The 25,578-nt window shown below is 39.2% G+C and overlaps 1 protein-coding gene across 3 annotated transcripts in view; it reads right to left on the bottom strand.

Annotated features, from left to right (window-relative positions):
* Positions 1-25,578, bottom strand: part of ATXN7L1 (ataxin 7 like 1) — a 188,678-nt gene that overhangs the window by 98,807 nt on the left and 64,293 nt on the right. The gene's annotated exons all lie outside the window — the stretch shown is intronic.

A 25,578-nucleotide genomic window follows, 5' to 3' on the forward strand; every position in this document is an offset into this window, starting at 1 on the left:
GCACACTAAAAAGACTCTGTATGATACTCAAGAGCATAATACTGTATTACTATGGTAATCAATTCATCTGCTCACACATATATTACCAACTCAGGGCTTGTCTACACTGCCCCACACTTTGGACTAAGGGGGTATGAATTGCAGTGTGCAAAGTGCTGCACTGTAACTCCCCTGTGTGGACGCAGTGGGTGCAAACTAAAGGTTCCTAGTTTATGTTAATGTAGTCCTGTTTGAAGAGGATTAAGTCAACATGAAGGAACCTTTTAATTTGTGCCTGCAATGTCCACATGGGGGAGTTACAGCGCAGCACTTTGGTCTGAAGTGCGGGGCAGCACAGAGCTAGCCTCAGACTAACATGATCCACTGTATACATCTTTAAAATAATGTGAATTACATTTATCATCATTTTGTCTTTTGGCCTTCAATGCAATCTGTTAAAATCATTTTAACGGATTTAAGCTATTTTTTGTTAGGAAAACAACTGCAACTAGTGCTGAATATTAACTCAAAGTTCCAGAATCATTTGAGTAACTATAGCTAAGGGTTCAGAATATGATTTCTAGGGTTTATCTAACATGGAAAAGGACTCAATCTCAGTGCACTGGGTTTTGCAAAGCCTTAAAAAAATAGTTGAACAATTTTCTGATTAGATTTAAGGAAATAAACATGGTTTTATTTCTGAGGCTTTTTTAAATTCCATATGAAAGTCACTTGTTTCATAACCTGGACTCTGGCAAATACTTAGCGAAGGTACTAATGCGGTGAAGCACAATGAAACAAAAATCTTAAAGAATTAACTACTATAGGATTGTTTAAAAAACCAGTTACTTCCGGGTACTTCAACTATTCAGCACTAGACAACAATGATGACTTAGGCTGTGTCGACACTGCCACTTTCAGCCCTAAAACTTTAGTCGTTCAGGGCTGTGAAAACTTTAGTCATTCGGGGTGGTTATATTTTATCGTCAGGAGAGCTCTCCCCCGCGATAAAGCGTGACTACACTGCCCATGTCACAGCGCTGCTGCGGCCACGCTGTAACATGGGCAGTGTAGACATACCCTAAAAGGAAGGGGACATTGCCTGACAATTTATAACCAGCTGGAGAGCTGAGTGCTGAAAGTGAAGTGAAGAGCCCTTACCTGCCAGGTAAATTCTGCCCTTGCAGTCACTATTGCTATAAACAGATAAAGGCACAAATAAAAATAATTACACTGTCATATGGTGACAAGTTGAACTGTTTCTAAGAATAAAGTATTATTCAGAGTGTTAGTCTTTCCCCAGCAGTTAAAGATCAGTACAGGTACCAAGAGGAAGATAGGACTTCAGTATTAACATTTTATTTGTTTTATAATTTTCTATTTCACCGGATCAGCATTTGCTTAAAACTGAGTTAGTTCAAGACTTTAAGTGCCTTAAATCAAATCTGTTGCAACTCAGTGGCAATTGTGAGATCGGGGAGAAAGGGGGCATAGAAATTGAGGTTAACAACCATGTACATTAGAACCTACACTTAACCTGAATGTACATTTCTCGAATACCCAATGACAGCTGCCAAATGTCATCTTGAAAAAGGGTTTTACTCCTATAAAACAGATGAGAATAAAGCAGTTAAAGAAACATTAACCTCTACATTTTCAAACATCTGTGTAGAGTTTTAGCAATATGATCCCTTTTCACTTTAATTGGAGGTGCACAAAGTCTTGCACAGTGACTGGAACTTATAGCACTAGGTTTAACCTGAGCTCATGAAATCAAAGAAGTGCTATTTCCATCATAAATCTGAACAATTTTTATATTGTAGTTTATAGCACATATGGTGCATACAGTATGACCCTCCATTACCCTCCATTGTTCTGAGACACACATTACTTGTAGTTAAGGGATGGAGTGATGGTATTTTACTTTATAATAACTCAAGGGTCAATTTTCTATTAGTGTATTAGTCCAAGAAATAGTGTAAATCTCCCAGGAACAAACAGAATATACAACAGTTTGACCAATGTGGCTAGAGCAGTCACAGTGAATCAAGGATTTAAGAATAAGTGGGATTATGCATATTCGGTTTCCTTTAGGATTTCACTTACACAACTGCTAATCCACTTCCCTCCTAATATGGATTCATAAGGCACTCTTCTCTCTAGGGTTTCTGGAAGTGCAGTAGTCTATACAGTAAAGTTTAATGATTCAAGTTAGTTTTGTTCTGGTTAATGTTCGCAGTATAGTACAGTATTCTACTAAAATGCGTGGGTGATGGAAGGATAAAAAAGACAACAAGGGAAAAGGAAGAGAGAGAATGAATGAACAAAGAGCATACAAATGAGGGGAGAAGAGACAACAGATCAAGAGGAAAGAAATACAGCCCCAACCTTGAAAAAGCAAGCATATAATTTGAATAGTGAATTAATTTTCCACAGCACTTTGAAAATGCATTTAATTCTTTAAATCCCCATAGAGGCAGAGGCAAGTATTCCCATGCTGCAGAGGGGCAGAAAGATTTTAAATGACTTGCCCAAGGACACACAATAGGCAATGGTACAGGTGGGATTAAAACTAAGGACTTTGTCTCTCAAAGAAGACAAGAACGTAAAATAAATGGGATGGGGAATCAGTAAATTCGAGAGGGGGGGAAGTGGGTGCCAGAAGCAGAAGCAACTGCTGTGGTTAAATGTGCATAACAGTTTCCATTCCATTCCTGTTTGCAGTTTCTCGTAACTTTCTGAAATTTTGGGCCAAGTCCTGGCCCTTGCTGTTTTTTGCGACTCCGGCAGCTGGAAAGCCCATATAACCAGCAACCTGAGGAATCCCATAGCGTAGGGGAATCCCCAGAGGGCACAGGACCATTGTAGCGGCTCGTAAACTGCTCCCACACTGATTCTCACCTGGCCGAAGGTGTGAGGAAGGGAGTGTTCATATTAGTCAGGGAACCAATATAGCCAATTCCCAGCTACCTTAACAGTCGCTTGAAAACCATGAACATTTTCTCTAGTTAATTACAAGCTAGACTGATTTTTCTTTGCAAGAGAAATAAATATGACTTCTGTTAGAGTTTGTAGACGGGATTCAATAGGATAACTTTGGCAATAGCGTATTCTTGACTGATTATATCACCTTTGATTCTGGGAAGGGGAAACCCTGCATGAATTTTACCCTGCACTTGATCCTCAAGCAGACCGAATTACATAAAATTTAAGATATACTGCCCCCTCTTCCTCATTTCTCCCAGAGATTAATACTGATCTGAGTTAATTGTGATACTGGACATAAACAGTAAGTACAATATCATAACTACACTGTTGGAAACTCAAACTGTTCTACATCTTCACAAATTCAGGAATAAACTTACCTTGATAATCCCACCATTAATGATCAAAATTAAGTGTGTGAAGTCTGACTAGACGGTCAACAGGGAGCAGAGTATGCCAGACTCACTGGGCCTCTTTCCCCAATACAAGAGGCAGATGATTCTTATGGCTAGTGAGGAAATATGGCTTTCAAAGCATCTCCCTTCTTTTACTGTCTCAAAGGCCTTATGAGTAGTATTGCCTTTGTTGACACAGGAGTAATGATGACTTCATGAGACCATCAAATCTGATGGTCCCCGATGTGAGACCATATCTTATGGAGACTGATGACTGAAAGCAGGTGCAATAATTGTCAGAAGGAGTTCTTTCCTGGCTGGTTAACTGGCTACAAACAGTATGAAAATTGACCTGGCTTTCAAAAGGGATGGTTCCCGAATTTTTATCACAATTGTATATATTTAGTGATCTTCAAGAGATGGAACTGAAATGGGACCGTATGAATGAAAAACTACATATGACCATCCTGGATCCCTCAGTTTCCTCTTCTGCGGGGAACCCTTACTTTAACTTTGCCTGGGGAATTGTCTTTGCCAAGTAATGGCCAGAATACACTTTAAGCAAAGACAGGCATCCATGATTGTTGACAACTAACTTAAGGAAATCCTAGGAGATTTCTCTGATAACATTTATAAGGCAAATAGGTTACTGGGTAATCTGACATTCTTTTGGAAGTTACATACAAAAATTCTTATTAGAATACATTATGTCATCCATGCATTCAATACTGGACTTCAAGATATGAGTCACATGGTGTTCCTACCAGTGGTGTGGTCAACTCAAGTTTTCTGTATCAGACATATTCCATTTTCCTATCTGGTGTGCATCTGGGAGAGATGCATCTCCCCATGGAAGAGAAGAACAGGGCAGGAAGACACTACCAGATCTACTATAGAAACTTCCAGGCAACATACTTTGGTCATTTTATGCTGTTTGTTTAAATTCTTAGAATAATTGTATCAGGAGAATGCCAGCTGTTTTCCTCTGAAGTATGAAAGGCAGATGAACCTGCATAAATTCTGATTTTACCTTTATCTAGGAACAAAGCAAGACCTTTCCTTACAGAGAATGCAGGTCTCCAGGGTTCCTGAAGACATGTTTGTGTAATGTTCTTAGTTCAATCCTCTTGTGTAACTTTACAGAAGGACTTATGGGCCTCTTTTTTGGCTCCAAATAACTCTGATTCACCTTCCCTCTCCAAAACTTCAAATGGGGAAAGGGTGTGTGTGTGTGTCTCCTACCTTTGCAGGCAAATAGTCCCCCTGAAATTACTAGACAAATTCTTGGTAGAATTCTTAGTATATCGCTTATCTCTACTGGACCTTCTGGCAAAGACTTTTGGGAATCTTCAAAATCTCCAGCTAAGTACTGATGACAGGTTTAAGAGTCAAATCTACCTCCATGTGTTTGAGAAACTAGTCCTGCCAGTCTCTCCTCTTCTAAATTTCTGGGATTAGTTTGGTCTGAGGAACTCAAACATAGGTTGAGATGGTATGGTGAAGAAACGTGCTATCTGCACAGTGGCCTCTGAGGCTTGCCTTCACTAAAAAACTACACCTTGAAGAATTGTGTTAACAGGTTGACCACAACAGTGTAGGGAGTAACCACATTAGTTCAACATTGTATCAGCTGATGGTGAGTAAACCCTACAATCAGACATGGGTGTTCCTAACAGAAATTTCTCCAGTTGATATTCTAAATTGTGATTTCTACTAAATACAAGCCTTGATCCTTGCTGTAGTAACTGGCAGACTATAATTGCAAAAGGTGTTCCTTTAGCTTCTTGGCCTCCATAAACAGAGGTGGCTGGGTTTTTTTAAGAGGCCAGAGGAAGTAAGCCAAACAAGACCCCGATATATGGGGGACCTTTCACGCATTGCAACCAAACACCACAAGAGCTTCAAAGCAAAAGCATTACAAAGAAGTAAACTGCTAAATCACTAAAACTAGTTCTACACGACCTTCAGGCACAACAGGTATGTGTACACTGCAGCTGGATTCGCAGTGGGATTCGCAGAGCAGGTAGACAGACTCGTGCTACCTCGGCTAGCATGCCAAAAATAGCAGTGTGGACATTGTGGTATGGGCAGCAGCTTGGGTCAGCTGCCCGAGTCCAAGTGCACCCGGCCCTCTGGGTCCAAGCTCAGGCAACTAGCCCAAACTGCCACGCACGCTGCAACAGTCACACTGCAATTTTTAATGCACTAGTTTGAGTCTATCTACCCATGCTGGGAATCACACCACCCAGCTGCAGTGCAAACATACCTAATGTCATCCAAAGGTAGTGATTCTCCTGGGAATGCAGTAAGAAATGAATCCTTGGATGAAAAAAAAATTATTTCATTATTGGTACTATTTGATTGACTGACATGAGAGAACACTAACCTTACAAGACAACACCAATGGCAATACAGTCACTGAACTACTGGTTCTTTCTTTAAATTAGGCAAAGTTCTAAATTTCTTCCTGTTTCACAATCTCCATTGTTACTTAAAATGTTTACTGCTGGCAGTAAGAAACGAAAACCAATTCCATAAACATTAAATTTATTCAAATATACTCGACTGCAGTATAGTTAATAAGAAACAATGAAAACTGACGGGAACCTTCTTATTGGAAATTATACTGAATGTGACACTATTTCTATATAGATACAAGACATACTTTTGAATAAAAAAAGTACCGCAAGATCTTTTTTGTGTTGATTTTGCAAGAGGACAGAAAGTTGCTTGCAACTGAGTATCATTTACCCCTTATTTTACTCTTAGCTTAAGACTGTTTTCTGCTGAGATGATTGCTGTACAGCCACATTAGAAGATACAATTCCTACCCCAAAATTTACAATCTGAAAAGAAAACACACAAATGAAGACAAGGGGAACATAATAAACATATGCACGAAGTCAGATAAACAAACACCTTACTAGTTCCATACTCTTTTTTTATCCTTCTCCTCCTGCCCCCAAGAGAAATAACATACGAAGGGTATATAAATTCATGGAAATGTTCATGGATTCATTTGTTTCAGTGACACAGAATACACACTGGCCCAGATTCTCAGCTAAGTGACTATGCAGACACACAATATTTGAGGGCCCAGACCAGTATGTTCATCAAAGCCAATTCACTATTTTTTTAAATTGATTTCTGACTTTGTTATGCTTCAAAAACTGGCTCTTGGTACACTTTGATCATTTTTGTTTAGGAACAACAGTCTTTGCAGAACAAGTGTAGCCAGAGGAAATACCTTGAGTAGCCTAATCATAAGGTTTGGAATACTTCCTTGCCACGGCAGGTCCAAATCCTGGCAAAACTGACTCAGTACTTCATCCTTCTGACACAGCTAAAATAAGTACTATTACATTTCTCGTGTAAGTTTCTCTCTGAAGACCTTGTACTAACAACACCCAACTGTTACACAGTGGTTTTCAAAAGTAGATAAAGGTTTTGTCCACTCTGCCTATGCCTTTCAAAAAGGCAGAGGTTTCCCCAGGTTTTAAGAAAGGATTTGAAGAAAGATAAGGAGGTGGGCTTTTTGTTTTAAACAGGGAGTTCCTCCCAAACATAAAGAGCAGCCTGGGAGAAAGCATGAAGGCGCCTCAGGGAAAAATGGATGAAGGGCAAATCTTTGCCCGAGCAGGCAAACAGACAGTGCGCTAGGGTTGGTAGGCGTGAGTCAAGTCATGCAGGGCCTCAGAGGTGAACAAAGTACAGGTCTGTCACATCTTACGCTGGGGTTACGTTCCGCAGTCAGCGCAAAGAGAGAAAATCGCGTATAGTCAAAATTACATTGTTAAATGCGCATAAGATGCGAAAGACCTGTAGCTGGTGTTCCATGTAGCAGAAAAATGGGAGCAAGTGGAGGGATGCAAAGTGGAAATGACATAGTCAGAGTAACAAGCCAAGAAGATGATCCCAGCAGTGGTGTTCTGAATTAACTTGAGTGGGACAAGTTTGCTTTTGTCATGGCTAGAAAGGAGAAGGTTGTAGCAGTCAAGACATGACATGATGAGTGGGCCTGGATGATAGTTTTGGTGGATCACACACAAGTAGAGGGGAACAATTATTTAATTTGTTTTACCTGTGTTTCTATTAACTTTGCACAGACAAAACTACTTAATATTAATACCAGTTTTTACATACTACCCCCATTAACCAAGATTCTCTAATAAGTGATAAACTCTAAATGAACTTGCTAAAATGTGCAGTTTTTTCCAAACTCTTTAGTGGCGGAATCCAAATAGTTTTCTAATCTTATCATGTCATTGTTTCACATACAGCAGCTGTTTCACTAACAAAACCATTCTGCTAAAATGAAATGAAATTAAAATCAGTTTCAGTTTAAAAAACTGAAAACCTGTTTCCGTTTTGTGCAATAATTGACTTTAACTGTCTGGCTGGAACCAACTATTTTGCTGAAGTGAAACTAAGTGAAATATCTATATTAAATTAATAAATAGTTTAGTTTTATGCAAGAACTTGCATTAAGCAAGATGATTTCAGGTGGGTTCAACTGTACACCATTTGCCATTTTTTATATGTGACAGAGTCACATGGTGGACCCATTTAATGTATTGTTTACTTTAACCTTTGTTCCCGCTCAATACTACTGGCTAGGTAGTATGGTTATCAGATATTTGTGCATTTAACTAATCCTTCCTACTTGAAATATTTTACATTTGTCTTTACTGAAACTCAATTTATTATGCTGCTGTTGTTTAGTGACTCCACAATTTTCCCATATAACTTTTTTTAGTAAAATGTTTATTTCCTTTTGCTGAGCTAACATTTAAAAATTCTTCCACTCTGTGAAATTCTGCTCTGAACATCTCACTTTTTGGGGTTCTTCCAGCTAAACAAATGCAGTCACCACAAACTCCAAACTTCACACCTACATATTTTCTTTTAACATCTGAGACACAGGCCACATTTGAAATTTAACAATTAAACAAAGTCAGTTCCCCTTATTTGTCATAACTGAATTGATCTGTGCCAAGAGTAGATGACCGCTGTCAAGTTCTGTCAACTAATTCCATTTCTGTACACTGCCAGCCCCATCTCCCTGACTCGCTGCTCTATTTCTCAGAGACCACGAGGAGCTAGGGAGGTAGACAGGCTGGGATCTCCTAGGCTCAGAAATTGTGCTGTGGGATTTACACTTGAGCAATCTTAACTCTAAATTTTGCTTTTAGGGACTGATAAATTCAATATACAAACACTTAACTTGTGTATATGTGCATATAACTAGATTCTGTAGCTATTTCAGAATTATGAATGTCTGTGTTAGAGTGGAGTATTAACAGACTCAGTGTATGTAACCCACAGGCCTACACACCTGAGGAGTTCATTGGATGGTAGTTCAGAAATGATGATGAGACATGACTTAGGGGAAACTTTGTGAATATATATAATAGTTGACTCGGTATCACCCAACTTAACACTGCTGGGTGTTGTCTGGAGCATTCTAGCTGCTCTCAAAAAACCAAGAAGAAATTCTTTTACATGAGAATATCTTAACAGCTATTGCTGGTCTGATAAAGAGAGGGATTAATATATATACAGCAGGTATCAAGTAATGTGACAGATTTTAAAGCCAAATCCTTCCCCCTGCACCAAGCCAGAGTATCTGATCTTAGCACAGGAGCAGCAGTGGCGCTGTTCCCTGGCAACTCCTGCTCTCCCAATTCACGGGGTACCATGGATTCACACTAACTGATCAATCCACTGCCCCTCTGCTCCTCTCCCAGCCCCCACATCCAGGGAGTCCTCATGGAGCTGAACTCCACGGCATGCAGTATGGACCACTGAGTTGGTGCCACACATCTTACCCCTTCCCACTCACTCCATGTATATAGAGTGGAACACCACCAGTTACTGAGATTTAGGGCACTCCTCCAGTTGGGGACAGGATATGGCACTTAGAGTGAGAGTGGAAAGTCAAAAGAACTTTACAGAAGCTGAAGGGAAACAAGTTGATCAAAGGAGAGACATTGGAGTCAAGACAATGAACCCTGAGTATTCTCAATCTTCATAGAAAAATAGTGCCTTGACCTAGGCCCCATGTATTTCCTGGCCCCTGAACATGCCCCAGAATTGTGCTCCAAAATTAAAACTTTAGGTTTTTTTTTTTTTTTAATGTTTTTAGACTTAGACTGAAAATTGAAAATGTGAAATGAATATAAACTGATGCAGTGTTCCAAGTCTGCAGACATGGCTGAAACAACAGCTCTAAGACAGGTACGAACAGTTCCCAGTTCACCCTACTAACATTATTGTTATATGTTGGGTCAGGAAAGCTCAGGACCACAGAAATCTATCATGGAATAGCCTAAGGGTAGCCTGGGTAACAGAAATGGAACAAGTCAAAGAGTATTTTTAACCCCATGATAATTTATTTCTATAATTTACTAATTATGTTGTTATAACACTATCTGCCAAAGTATCAGTGATCCCGCCCAGCTTTACATTACCTGCATATTTGAGCTGTGTACTGAACTCCTCTCTCCAACTCAACCAAGCTAGTTAATGGACCACAAAAGACCCCTTCTTACACTACTTTTCTGTACCATGCTGTTCCTCACATCTCTAAGCAACAGTCTCTATGCCTTTTTTTGTCCACCTGAAGATTTTAACTCTGTTTTCAACATTCCAGCTAAATGCACTAGGTAGTGACATAAAAATCTATTAAAAACTGTGATGGGCTAACCTCTTCTGTTGCACTAGGCAGAGACCGAAAACACGGTCTTTCCTCCCTGCCCCTCAATCTGTCTCTATCTAAGGGCAGCAACTGAGCCCAGTAGTAATTCCAGTAGTATACTAGGGAACCACTGCCAAATATGGAAATCTGCAAGTATATATTAGTGTATGAGCGATCTGACCACAGTTTCCCGCCTGCAGTAACCAGCCTTTGGGTGTCCAGTCAGTAGATCTGACTGGACACCCTCAGGTCCCCATTTTGACCAGACTTTCCGGTCGAAAACTGGCCACCTGGCCACCCTAACTTGTGATGGGGGAGGAAGTAGTGTTAAAGGTGGAGCTGGGCCAGGGCGGAGAGGCAATGAGGGCAGAGCCAGGCTGGGGGCAGAGCAGGGGGCAGAGTGGAGCTGGGGGCGGATCTGGCCTGGAGGTGGAGCAGGACTGGCCTGGAGGCTGAATGAGGTTGGTGGCAGAGCGGGGCTGGAAGCATGGTGTTCCCTTCCTGCCTACCCATGGGGGCTGGCCCGAGCCCTGCCGCGCAATCCCCCTCCTCCCCCCGAATGTTCCTCTGCTGTTTTACACACACACACACACACACACACACACACACATTCTGCTTGTTCCATATTAGAGCACAACTAGAAATACCCTCGTAGATACAGTGACATTTCATACACTATACTTTAGAAGCAAATAAGCCTTCCAGAAATCTCTGTTAATTCCACAGAACACTACATAGTAAACAAATATTCCTGGTTGACAGTATCACCAGTCACACAAATTCGAACAATCATTGAGGAAGATTTTCTAAATTCAATTGAGACAGCTTTAAAAATAGAGCTGGTTTTGGTTGTGTGAACCTGAATGCTCAAAAATACATACCAGTCAGGGCAATATCTTCAACATCATCTTTTAAATAGCTCTCTCTTTATATATTATGTAATTAATTATGTTTTACTTTATTTAGCTAAATGCAGCAATTTTATTTAAAAACACTGGCCTATTTTCTAGCTTGTCTCTAATAAATATATTTTAGAACAAAAGTCCTAATTCAATATTTTTTAAAAATTTGCTATGACTTATTACACTAATATCAACAGTTAAGCAAAACAGTATTAAGCTATTAAAATAATTATATGGTTCACTGTGGGATTCTGAAATGAGATCTAGACAGAGCAGCATCAGTTGCATGTAAAATATTGCAAATTTTAAGTACAGTATTTCACGCATTCAAATATAATGTTTTGCATATATTTGGCAGTACTCAGAACTCCTAATGTAGTACTAGTGGAATAAACAGAACCCATTAGCTTTAGAAAATACATATTTGTATGAGGCAGGAAATAAACCAATCTTACTGTGATTAAAGGAAAAAAAAATACCAGCAATACAGACCATTTCTTATGCACTTAGTACAAAAAGAATCTGAAGTAGGTAAAACAGCCTTTTCAAAGGAAAAATGTAATCCACCAATAGCCAACTAGGACAAAACTATCACTTAACTATTGAGCTTTGCTCTAACTAGCCCTCTGTGGATTACAATAAAGCCGTTTTACCTGCTTTACAATATGTTTGAAAGACACGACTTAGTAAAATATTTTGTTGTACATCAGGCAGACATCACCGGAAAGCATCAAGAACTGCTTCTGTTTTTTTTTTTTAAAAGGTGTTGTGTTGTGTGTGTGTTTTTATTAAAGTAATTCTCTCAATTTTGGTGTGTTTCCCTATTTGATTTGGGTCTAATCACACCTATCTCCAAAAGTACACTTGATGGATGAGACGGTAACAAGGAGCTTCTTCCCTCACAGTGTACCATAACTGGACTGCAGACGTTGGGAATGGTAAGGGAAGTGGTAGCGCCTAGCATTGCCTATTGCACTACAGACCATCAAAGAAGATGTTTCTGCGTGGGGACAAACCACTATCCCACGTCTCTCTCCACTCACCATTGTATATTGTAGAAGTTTTGGTGACCGGGCACTGAGACAGTAGGTGGACCAGAATTCATACATATGTTCTGTGGGAAATAAAATATATGGGTTGTAGTGCCACCATGCATTCCTGTTTCAATAGCACTCAGCATATGAACCAGGAAACAGAGTTTAGAAAACTGCCCAAAAAAATTCCAATTTCCAGGTTTATATGCATGTAACATTTTCCTAGGAATTCAAGGATAACTCGTGTGTGCAATGTACATTAGTGACTACTCCAAATACTGATTATATTTCCTGCAGAGCACTGTCAAAACTCTTTAGTGTCAAAAATCACCTGCACAGTTTGTCAGAGCAAGGACCAAATCTTTCTGTTGATCATATACAAGGTAAGTAAAAGGATGGAAGGACAAAGTACATTTGCTTTGAAGGAACTTAGCACCTCTGCATACAGTAGAAATAATGATCTCATACTTGGGTCTTTAGCAAACTCAAAATCAGGGTCATTCACCTCCTTTACAGTATGTTTCAATTTGATATCATGTTTTGATCTGGCTTGTTTTTTACTTGTATCTATTTATGATTTTGGATTGCTCCCACAAGTCAGGAATTCACAAAATTATTAATAAAAAAACCAACATAGTTCTGCTATATGTTAAAAAGACATCTTGATGGATGTTGGCACCAGACCAGAGATGGGAAAACAAGTATCTTCCATTATCGTGCCATACATCAATACATCTATGCCCAGGTGATCCCAGTCCAGTTCATAGTGGACAAGTCCATACCACAAAAACCACTACGACTGGCAATTAATGGACATCCTTCTTGGCAGTCTCAGCAGAAAGGCCAAGGATTGGAAAATAAACTCCTCATGATTCTCACCAGGCTGGTATGGTGGCACATTGGCAGAATCATGTTGAAAAGCCTGCATGTGCTATACCTGTTATGGCAATAAACACAAGGCTTCAGACTCCCGTGATATAAATCCAACATCTTTCACAGCATTAAATTCACAATCCAAGTTTTAAAATATATTTTGTAAATCACTACTAAACAAATTAATGAAATACTTCCTTTTTATATCGGTGGTTCTACTAGTGCTGTCACAAAAAACCAATCCACCAAGGGTTCTCAACATAATAATATGGGATATTATATGGGTTCACATTTGCAGTCTCAAACAAAAGTGCTATTTGGACTACTTGTTGGAAATACAGTATGTATTTATATATATATATATATATATTCCAAATAATTGATATCTGAAAGAATATATTTGGCATGTAAAACATAGCAAGTGATTAAATTTTAAACCAATAAAAACATGGATTTCAGTGGGATTCTGCCTTTAAAATTGAAGCTTGCACTGACTTTTGTAACATTATACACAACAACTAGATTAAAAGAACATTAAGTTTGCAAAGTCCAGCATTCAAAAGCTAGGAAATGCCAAAATTGAGGTTGCCTGTGCAACCTTAATTTGGCCTACTTGTGTGTATGCATTATCTGAAATCAGTCTTATAATGGGGTGTGTTGTACAACTTTAATAATAGGGGTGTTAACAGCCCTGCCTATAATTCAATATTTGCCAGAGAATTTTTTTTCTATTTCCCCAAAAGCGACAGTTATTCTGTCAAACAACAGTTGAAAATATGATGCTCTAAACTCAGCCTGTAAATTATAATGTACAGGAGATTAAACTTAAACCTAATGCTACCCTTGAACTTCAACAGCTGAGTCCTATAAATGGATACTCCTTCAGAGAGAAATCCTTTTTGCCGGGTACTATTTAAAACTACATTTCTATTAAAAACCTTGCCCGAGACACAAATTACCAGGGAGACCTATCTCCCACCCACGCAATTACTATGATGTAGAGTTCAAAATGCCCCATATTAGTTTAATGCAGATATGGATGGCTTGTGCAAGGCTTTCAAGATCACTTAAATCCTGCAGTCAGGCTATGCATGAATGGGGGGTTTTGAAGCAGGTGGCTTTTGGTTTATGCAGGCCAGCTTGGAGGGCTGAATAGGGACCAGCCAAAATAAGAGGTCATGCAATCTGGAATTTTGCAGATGTAGTGGTTCTAAACACCCCACACCTTTAGCTGGCATTCTAACCCCAGGCTAGAGCTGTGGGTGGGGGGCTTGCGCTGCAGCCCAATGCCTTGGCCTCAGGCAGGAGCAGATTTCACCTTCTCAATCTTTCTCTCATAGAGAGAAATTGCTTGTACAATTCCTAATTCAAAGTAAATGAAATGAAAAATAATGGGGAAAAATCCAACAAAAAACAAAACACATGCACCCCCCCCCAAAAAACCCTATACGTACTAAATTATCCAGAATACATAAAGTTAAAAATTAATACACCCAAAAAAAAAGTAAGGTTAGTGCATGCTCTTGGCAGCTGTTAACTAAATGTCAACCAACTCTGCCAGACTTGACATAAAGCAAGTGGAATGAGGCTAGTTTTTGTTATTTCAGTCTTATGTGGAGTGAAAATCTAGTCTCAACATGACAATACAAAAAGAAAAAAATTGGCCTATGTTTAACATCTTTGTATTGCAAGTCTTGACAAAGTAATTAAATGATGATATGTATTAATGAAAAACACCATGTAAGAATGAGAAACCATCAAACTTCCTTTTTCATCAAGGATACAAGCGCTTTTCTTTCCTTGACAAAGGTCATAATACACTGGACAAAATACTAACAATTACAGAAAACAGTAATTTCATAGTCAGCTTCCATCCAGGACACACCACACGATCCATTGTCTACAGCCAAGCTCTAAGATATAACCGCATTTGCTCCAATCCCTCAGATAGAGACAAGCACCTACAAGATCTCTATCAAGCATTCTTAAAACTACAATACCCACCTGCTGAAGTGAAAAAACAGATTGACAGAGCCAGACGAGTACCCAGAAGTCACCTCCTACAAGACAGGGCCAACAAAGAAAATAACAGAACACCATTAGCTGTCACCTTCAGCCCCCAACTAAAACCTCTCCAGTGCATCATCAGAGATCTACAACCTATCCTGAAAGATGATCCTTTACTCTCACAGATCTTGGGAGACAGACCTGTCCTCGCTTACAGACAACCCCCCAACCTAAAGCAAATACTCACCAGCAACCACACATCACTGAACAAAAACACTGACCCTGGAACCTATCCTTGTAACAAAGCCCGATGCCAACTCTGTCCACATATCTATTCAAGTGACACCATCATAGGGCCTAATCACATCAGCCATACCATCAGGGGCTCGTTCACCTGCACATCTACCAATGTGATATATGCCATCATGTGCCAGCAATGCCCCTCTGCCATGTACATTGGCCAAACCGGACAGTCTCTACGCAAAAGAATTAATGGACACAAATCTGACATCAGGAATCATAATACTCAAAAACCAGTGGGAGAACACTTTAACCTGTCTGGCCATTCTATGACAGACCTGCGGGTGGCTATCTTAAAACAGAAAAACTTCAAAAACAGACTCCAAAGAGACTGCTGAGCTGGAATTGATATGCAAACTAGACACAATCAACTCAGGGTTAAACAGGGATTGGGAATGGCTGAGCCATTACAAACATTGAATCTATCTCCCCTTGTAAGTACTCTCACACTTGCTTCTTATCAAACTGTCTGTACTGGGCTATCTTGATTATCACTTCAAAAGTTTTTTTTCCTCTTACTTAATTGGCCTCTCAGAGTTGGTAAGACAACTCCCACCTGTTCATGCTCTCTGTATGTGTGTATATATATCTCCTCAATGTTTCACTCTATATGCATCCGAAGAAGTGGGTTGTAGCCCACGAAAGCTTATGCTCTAATAAATTTGTTAGTCTCTAAGGTGCCACAAGTACTCCTGTTCTTTTTGCAGATACAGACTAACACGGCTGCTACTCTGAAACCCATAGTAGAGATGATACACTTGATAGATTTACTTTTTCACAGTTTTGATGCTGTTTCTAACAAAATATGACACCGATAATATCAGAATGCTTATGAGAAACAAAAAATAGTTATGTTCTGGTTCATTGGCTCTCAAATGAATGTTTGCTGAGGCCGCCGTTTTGACAGTTAAAATACTATATTAGTGACAGCCTAGTGACGTGATCATTTGGAAGTGTCGTAAATAAAATAATTGTAAAGAATAATATGCAATTAATTAATTAATTGATTGATTGATTAAAGGGCTATATCACAAAACAGTTGATTTTCCTGTTGAACAAAAAGTACTAAAGGTGTGATGAATTCACCATCTGAAAATGCTTTGTGATGCAACACAATGCAATAACTTGCCTTGAGTGTTGCCAGATGGAATTCATCATTTTGGGGAAGAAAGTCCTTTAGTTTCTTTCATTGTTGAAGCATCTCACTTCTGATTTTACCCAAAAGCTTTTTATGGAAAAAAATGTCACTATAGTTTTTCTCTACTTCTGATTCATGAGTTTTATAATGACGCTGCCCAGGGTACGATTTCACCTGATGCAGTACTGTTTTACATATTGCACGAATCGTGATAGTTTCAGATGAATTTGGTTCCAACAAAACTAGTGAGTCTTTCCACTCACTCTAAAACACCCAAAGAAGTGGGCTGTAGCCCACGAAAGCTTATGCTCAAATAAATTTGTTAGTCTCTAAGGTGCCACAAGTACTCCTCCTCTTTTCCTCGTGTACGTCACGGTTGAGATTTGCAGAAGGTGGTGCTGACAAGTCAGAGTTACCTATGTCACTCATATTAGATTCAGTGTGAGCTGGTCACTTCTATGCTTCCTTTTCAACAGAAAGATTTTGTATCTCCATAGTGGCACACAAAAAATGTGAAGCTGCTACTGTGGTTGGGGCTGCCCTGACTAGTGGGTTCCTCCTAGCTGGAACCCTTGGGGAGGCTTCTGGAGGCCACACACTCAGGCTGCTCCTTGGGCCTGTCCCTGGTCCCTGTGCTCCATGGTCCTCCATGTCCCTGCAACAGCTGCCACCTGTGCTCTCTCCTAGCTGGGCCCCTAAGTTCACTGCAGCGTGTACACCGTCCTGCACCTGCACTCCCTGGCTGACACTGCCCAGGAGTTGTTTCTGGGACTCAGCTCCCCAGCAGCAGTAGCAGCAGCACCACCACCATGCAGTCTCTCCTGGACAGCATCTTCCCGCTTCTGCCTTGCTCCTCCCACTACAAGGTGATTATTTCAGAGCTGGTCAGGTGACACTCCCCTTCAATGGAAGGCAAGCCGGGAAACAATGAGGTCTGGCCAATCAGGGCATGCCAGAGCCCCCTTGACAATCAGCCAAAGGGGGTGGGGAGAGAGGGCAGGTTCCTTCCCACAGCCAGAGGCAGCAGCCCAATAAAGTATAATGAAATATCACCAGGCCCACCTTGGGCTTGGGCACTGCTTCAGGGAGCAGAGCCAGGGGCCGCAGCAAGGAGTTTGAAGAAGGGACTCTGGGACCCCAGAAGTCAAAGTGGATGCACTCAAGAGTCACTGTTCTAGTTCAATGTATGGAGAGTGAACCATTCCTCATTCATTTTACAGCTCAGCCTTCTTCCTCTGAATCACAGTTCATTAAATTCTACTGTACCACCATCACTCTGCAAACTAGCTAATCTTACATGCATTCAGAATATAATCTCTTTGAGGATATAAGTAATTATTTGAAAGGGAAAAAAGATTTTATATTCTAGACTACTGTAGGGTGTCCTAGATATTTTTTAAAAAATGTTTCTGTAGCAAAGAGATCAAATGAAAGATTATCCCCTACGCACCCCTTGTGAAAAACAGGTATGCCAACCCTAGCTTTCATAATTAGAGAGTGACAAATCAGGTGTGCATGATCTCCCTGACTTGTCATTATACTCTTATATAATGAGAGTCTCTGCCCCTAATTAGAGGTATATGGTAAAATGACCTTGCAGATAGGAAGCACAGAACAATAAAATCATACCACAGAAGTAAATAATGGAGAAGACCCTCTAGGTCATCTAGTCCATCTCTGCCAAAGCAGGACTGTTCTCCAGTGTACACTTACTAATATTTTGTCCTGCCTCGTTGTAATTACCTAAGTAATGGGACTTCCACCACTTCCCTGGAAACTACTTCCCAGCCTCCGATCTCACTGCTGGAAAGCTTTTCTCGATAGTCTGCCTGCCTAAATTTTGCTTTCTTAAATTTCAGTTTAACAACTCCTAAATATGCCACCATTTATTAGCCTAAACATTTCATGTTCATCTTTGGTGTTTACAGTCTACAAATATAGTTGTATTTATATATTATTTAGATTCGTACAAAAGTTAAAAGGGGCACCTATCCAGAGCTTAGCCAAGCAAAATATATTTACCGTAACTCAATCTTTCCTCAAATCAGTCCCCACAACTCCCTAAAAAGTTTTGTTGCTCTTCTCTGAGCATCTGCCAGTTAATTTATGATAACAAGCTTCTTAGTATTTCCAGGGGCAGTCATACCCGAGGTGTAGTTACTACTCCATAGCATACAACTTCAGATAGCTTTACAAACTTACACCTCATTTTCCCCCAGCGTTCTCATCCAAAATCTTTCATTATACTGCTTTCTAAGTTTCTCCCTCCAATTGAATATCTATGCTTCAATTTAGTTTTTCCTCACATGTTATTAGCTGGTTTCTCTTCCAAGTTGAGGCTAATTTTATTTTCTGCCCATCTCCCTTTAGGGATAGGGTATTCTTGCAGTTGCAGCAAAGGATTGAAGTGCACGAGAGCTGCACTCTGTCTGGAGCTATGCAACAGGCTTCCTGTGCAATCTTGGGCATGTCACCTTACCTCTCTGTCCCTCAGTTTCCGTAAAGTGCTTTGAAATCTTTGAATGGAAGGCACTATAGATCTGTAAACTATTACCATCTACAGATTTAATTTGCTAGTAGTTCCTTCTTCTAGACCATTGCTAACCCAAACTGATCCTTGCAGTATCCACATCTCCCCAAACATGATACTTCACCATTTATCACCACACTAAGTTCCTTCAGTCAGTTTTGAATATAAGATTTTGAGACATTATATCATACAATTTCCTAAATTCCAGTAATTTTATATCTACCACTTTCCCCTCATTCACTAAGTTTGTTTTATCATAAAAAAAAGTCATCAAATTGGTCTGACAAGTTCTATTCTTTTTATAAACCTATTCTGCTTGTTGTTCATGGCTCCAGTGCCACCTGTTAAGAGAGATTTTCATTTAAAAGAGAAAGACTGACTTACAGGGCTGTTATTGCTAGGATCATCATTTCATTGTTTTTGATAATTGGAACTACACTTATTTCTCTTTAATTTTCTATTACAACCCCAGTTTTCGATTATTTAAAACCAGCTGAGGACTGTAAAGAAAAGGGGGAAGGGAGAGAAAGATATCTAGTGGAAACTGCAAGAATCCAATCTTATTTAATAAGGGGCAAATGAACAGGATTCCAGTTAATGAAAGTCATGTGGACAAACCTCTCACACCGTGGAATACTAGCTCAAAAAAATCTTCTACAAAAACAGATGTCTAGAAAGAGAGTGCATTGAGGACATGACGCCCACCCACCCACCACCACAAGGAGTACTGTGTTGCCCCCAAGTGTGTTCCAAGATGCCACTACGGCCAGCATATAATAGCCAAGATGTCAGTATCAAACGTCTGTCTTCCATATGGTAAAGTGCACTGAACTACATTACCAGTCTCACAACTAGCTGACATCATTTAAAACTACTTTATGCAGAAGTAGCCACAACTATATGCTTGCAACACTGAATATTCATGCATATAATGTACACAGATTAAATAGTTTTAAAAGTCTAAAGCTGGGTAACTCAGTGCAATAGTACAACATACTCGTTATTTAGGACAACGGCATTTACGAGCAGACAACAGGCTCAATGCCTGGATTGACGGCACATTCTGACTGATAGGATGCCACTTGCAAATGGTTTCAGAGCAAAACTGGCATGAACCTCAGTACCTGGAATACTGAAACTGAAGAGCAACTCAAGCAAAAATGTATTTCAATTATGTAGCTATATAAGCTATTATGCATTTGTCAATAAAAGCCAAGTCTATTTTTTGTTTCAGTTATGCTTTAGTCTCACACACACATTCTCTCATCCAGATAGTACTTTCCTCTCCATTACCTCCACATCATGGTCTGCTGCAATCCCTAACCCCTGCAACTATGACTCCCCGATATTTAGTTTTTAAAATTATATTAAAGAGGGAAAATAGCAGAAACACAAGACAAAAAAAAACCTGGTGAGAACCCCAAGCTTTACTCTGTTTCTCTGTCAGTAGTAAAAGGCAAATCCTACAGTAAGTGGCAATAAGAACACAGATAAACTGTAATAGAGACTCCTAAAGAAATCCAAAAATAGAAGAGAAAACTGAATACCTTAACTATAACTTGCCTTTTTCAATCTCTGAACCTAACATTATAATAATGCCTTTAAACTATTTATTTGAAAACAACAGTGTAGTTACCAACATTTAAAAAAACAAAAACCTTTTTACTAAGATTTTTAAATAAAAATGCAAAAATTGAGTATTTTTCAGGTGAGTTTTTCCACCACATGAAAACCAGAGGGTTCTCCCAGTCGGTCACATTACAATAATCTAAAATTACAATTAAAAAAATAAATGAAAATAATAATAAAAAAATGCTCAAATGAATCTATAGATTAGAAAATTAGTAATGCAAAATACCTAATAAAATTCAGGGTTTAAATTATACAGATGTCCTACAGTTAGTGTGGAGGAGGAGTAAGGAGAAAAAAGGCAAAAATTACAAACCAATGTTCTGCTGGTTTTTTTCCTGCGTACCTAAGAAAGACAATAATAGTGGCCTCTATGGTGATTTGTTTTCCCCTTTCTCTGCCTCCTCCACACCTTTACAGCTGTAGCTCATGACATGCAAGACCCTATGTTTTAAACTCAATTGAACAGTGTAAAGTATCCTCATATCCTCCTAGTGAGTTGTTCAGTGTCTCTGAATTCAGACAGAATAGAACAGGGCACACTGCTACACACTGCAATTGAACATATTTGATTCAGCAAATTAGTTCCAAGGCTTTCCAGAACTCAAAATAAAGTAATATTGAAAAAGGGTAAATATTTACAACACCAGAGCAGACCAATGGCCCATCTATTTCAATTTCCTGTTTGTCAGTGGCCAGTATCAGATACTTCAGAGGAAAGTGTAAACCCCCACATAATGGACAATTCTGCAATGACATGCCCTTTGGAAAAGACTCTTCCTAGCCCCAAGTAGTTAGTAGATGCCTTCTGTCTAATCACATTAGATTTTTATAAATCAATTTCATCCTAGCTAGTGTAAATGCATATCTAACATAACTCCAACCCTTTTTTGAATCTTACTAAACTACTGGCCTCAATAACAACCTGTGGTAATGAGTGCTACTTGTTAATTATGCCTTGTATAAAAGAGTACTTTTATCAGTTTTAAATTTGTTTTAAATTTTCTTAGATTTTTTAAATATATTTTTATATGGATGACCTGGGGCTCCCAACTGCCTTTCTCTATGCCACTCATTATATATACTTCTATCACACCACCTCTTATGTGTCTCCTCTCTAAACAAACTAGTCCTAATAGTTTTAGTCTCTTCTCACACGGAAACCTTCACATTCATCTATGTATTTGTTGCCCTTCTATGGGCCTGTTCTACAATATATCCTTCTTGAGATGGAGGTGTCCAGAATCAATTATAGTGTTCTACGTGAGGGCACACTGGAAAGTTAGACAGTGATATAATATTTTCAGATAGTGTCATTCCTTCTTATAATGGAGTTAATTAAATATTTTGTTGCTTTTTTAGATCATTGCCGCACACTAAGCGGAAGTTTTTATTGAGCTATGCGTAGTGACACATAGTTCTTTTCTCATGAGTGATAACTTATTAGGACCCAAAGTGCACCATGAGCTCAAATTACCCCTTTCAATGAGCATTACCTTGCACTTATCTACAGTGAATTTCATGTGCCATCATGTTGTCTAATTGCCTAGCTTTAGGTCTCTTTGGAATTTCTTATTCTCTAATTGACTTATCTAAATAATTGTGTCACCTGTAAATTCTGCCAACTTCACATCATTGTCTTGATGATTAATAAACTAAACACTGATATTAGTTATGGAATCTTGAGGCTTCCCACTGTTAACCTCCTTCCATGTTTAAAATTGGCCATGTTTCCTGATATTTATCTTCAGTCTCGGAGACAGTTTTTAATCTATGAAACAACTTAACCATTCATTTTGTGACTTGATTTCTTAACTTCTTGCGAGGGACTATATTAAACTCTCTTAAAAATCATCACATTAGGAAATAATGAGAACCTACAGAGATACTATCCGAGCACCTCAAAACAGTAAACTTTGCCTGTTACCTATCTGTAAAATGGGGATAATACTTCTTTACATCACAGGGCTATTGCAAGGATGACAGTCATTTTAAGAGACTTACCCACAGATACACAGGAAGTCTGTGCCAGAGATGTGAATCAATATATCCAGAGTCCCAATTTTGTGCCTTAACCACAAGACCATCCTTACTTCGTCAACTATTTTGCTGACTGTCTTAAATCATTCAAAAAGAATCGAGCAAAAAACCCTTTATATAAGCTATGCTGCTTTGTGTCTACCTTACCATACAAGGTGTTTTATATATTTTTTTGTTATATACCTATAACAGTACTATACCTAGTACTGAAGTAAGGCTCAAAAGTCTGTAGTTCCCAGGGGCATGCCTAGCACCTTTTTAAAAGAAAAGTAGATTAGCTAACTTTCTGTCTTCGAGTATAGTACGTGATTTTAATTATATATACTTGTTTTGTTACCAGCTCAGCCATTCCATTCTTAAGTTCCTTCAGAATTCTGGCCTTAGTGACTTGTTGCTTTTTAAATGATCATTTTGTTCCAGCACTTTTTGTCCGCTCAGTTTCTTACAGTGACTCATCTTTATCCACAAAGAATAGGGCTGGGTAGGTATTCAAAATTCCTCTACAGTGACTACAGAGACAAAAACTAATTAGCTTCTCAGCAATGTCCTTAACTACACAGGGTTTCTCTCTTTTACTCCATGGTAGTCTAGCAGATCTACTGACCTTCTTGGAGGCTTCCTGTTTCTGACATACTTGAAGAATTCCTTGTTGTTTGCTGATTAGCTTTGGCTATTAGCTGTTAAAATTCCCTCTTGACCCTCCTAATTTCCATTTTACAATTTACCTGTCATAGTTTACTTTCCTTGTTACTGAATTCACCATGCTGTATTTCCATGTGACAGATACCCTTCAGACATGAATAAAATCCGGTGCATCTTGCCATTCAATGACAAATGTTTTCCTTTTTGCTGAGGAGCATAGGACATAGTTTCTGTTATGGTAGTATCATATGCTTAAATATCCCCTGTACTAACTCTAAGGATCTGAATGTAGCTTTTGATTTTAAAGTATTTTTGTCATTATTAGATTCCTCCCTTGTTTACTCTACTAGATTTCCTCATACAGTTTGCTGCACCCATGTCCCTAAGAACAAATACCATTTTTTCATATATGTAACTCACATCTTGATGGGGAAACCACAGGACTCTACTACTTTCTTGGCAAAAAAATCTTTTTAATCTGGTCAGTTTTCTCCGACATGCAGGCTAACACTGGATTTATGCCATTTACACTCAATTCCTTTCAGAAACTGCTGCTGCATAATCAGGGCCGGCTCCAGCGTTTTTCCGCCCCAAGTGGCGAAGCGGGGGGGGGAAAAAAAAAAAGAGAAAGCCAATCGGCGGCACTTCAGCGGCAGCTCAATCGTGCCACTTCATTCTTCGGCGGCAGCTCAAAGAGGAAGACAGGGACTGAGGGACCCGCTGCCGAATTGCCGCCGAAGACCCGGACGTCCCGCCCCTTTCCATTGGCCGCCCCAAGCACCTGCTTCCTTCGCTGGTGCCTGGAGCCGGCCCTGTGCATAATTCTGTTGAAACTTCAGTGATCAGATGGAGAAATCAGATTATTGATTTTAGGGTTTTTTTTATTTTGTTTCTAACAGGGATCATGTATGTTCGCTTAATAGAAAGAGGGCCATCTTTCATATTTACTCCAGGCCAACATGTCATGGCTGAAGGCCAGCATGTATCATGCATGCCACAGCAAATAATTTTTTATTATCCTTGTGTGGCAATTCTGCAGCATACACAATTGTTCTGCATCAAGCCTTTATTAACACACTGATAAAGTGTTTACAGTTAATGTATCCATGTTATCAGTGACCATGTGTGTAGAGGCCTGTTTACCTTGGGAAAATACAAATATAACGTAGGCTGGAGGCTACAAGGGGGGGGGGGGGGAGAGTGTGTTCGTTCAAGAAAAATTACTAGTTACAACCCTGGAATTGGTCCTTTAAAAATAATTACGTTCGTGACCCATGCATGTAGGTTTTGAATTTTCACATGACGTTGGTACTGGAGCCCCAAGATCCTCATGTTTTCAGATCTTGTCCTTTTCACAAGATACTCAATGTGGGATTCATTTATTATGCTTTGTTTCACAATTCTTTTGGTAAGAACCTACCATGCTTATCTGTGGCACCTAACTGCCTGCAACATGACTTCAGTTGCTTCCAGTTGGTCTTACACAGATGGATTTCTGTAGTTAACTTTTAGTAAGTGCTCCTCCAAAAGTGGAGGTAGTATTTTTACATTTCCTGTTCTACAGTTCTGCTGCAGAATTCCACTTACTGAATCGCTTCCTGCATACAAGACTGAACAATACAAATGATCTATGAACTCTGTTTGCGACAGAAAAAAGTAAAAACTGACTGGGTTACCTTCAGTTTTGCTTTCTGATGCATTTTCACCTATCCCTCCTTCAGTATTAGCTACTTTTCATTGTTCTGCAATCCTCTCTCAAAAACTAACTTAAGTTGAAGTTTCAGAGGAAAATATACGAAGCTTTCAGGAATTCATAGAAAGCTCATCAGCTTAGTGTCCTGGCCAAGCCCGGCCACTGCCTTTTATTTGTATAAATCAAAACAATGGACAAATAATAAACTATAGACTAGAACTTGGGGTGAAGATTTGCAGGACATGCCCAAAAGCAGCTTGCTAAAGCGAAATAAAAAATGCTTTTCAAACAAAATGAGCTCTGATTTCAGATATCAAAATAAGGATACATTTTGTAATCTTACCATTAGCAGGCTAATTTAGAAAAAGTATTTGCACATTTCTACAACTCCTGGTATTATTAAAGCTTTTGTTGTATACACGCAACTTGCAACAGATCAACCTTCATTTCAAACTTCCTAAATATAAATCCTTGAGACCTTTCCTTCTGTGTTCTGGTTACAAGTGACCCAACTGCCCAACTTTGACAGAGACCAGTTCAAGGTTACATCAAAATAGTTTCGGTCTAGTTAGTATCTAGTTACAGGTATTATCTAATTTGTTATAATAGGTTCAATTTGAGAAGCCTAGCTTCTGGGATAATTATTTTAACTTTCCCTATAAGAAACTCATAGCTGCTTTCAGGCATTTGTGACGTTCTGCACTGAAAACAGACATGATGACAAGAGGATTACC

Source organism: Terrapene carolina, unplaced genomic scaffold (assembly GCF_002925995.2).
Source record: "Terrapene carolina triunguis isolate 2854851 unplaced genomic scaffold, T_m_triunguis-2.0 Scaffold68, whole genome shotgun sequence".
NCBI classification, from domain to species: Eukaryota; Metazoa; Chordata; order Testudines; family Emydidae; genus Terrapene; species Terrapene triunguis.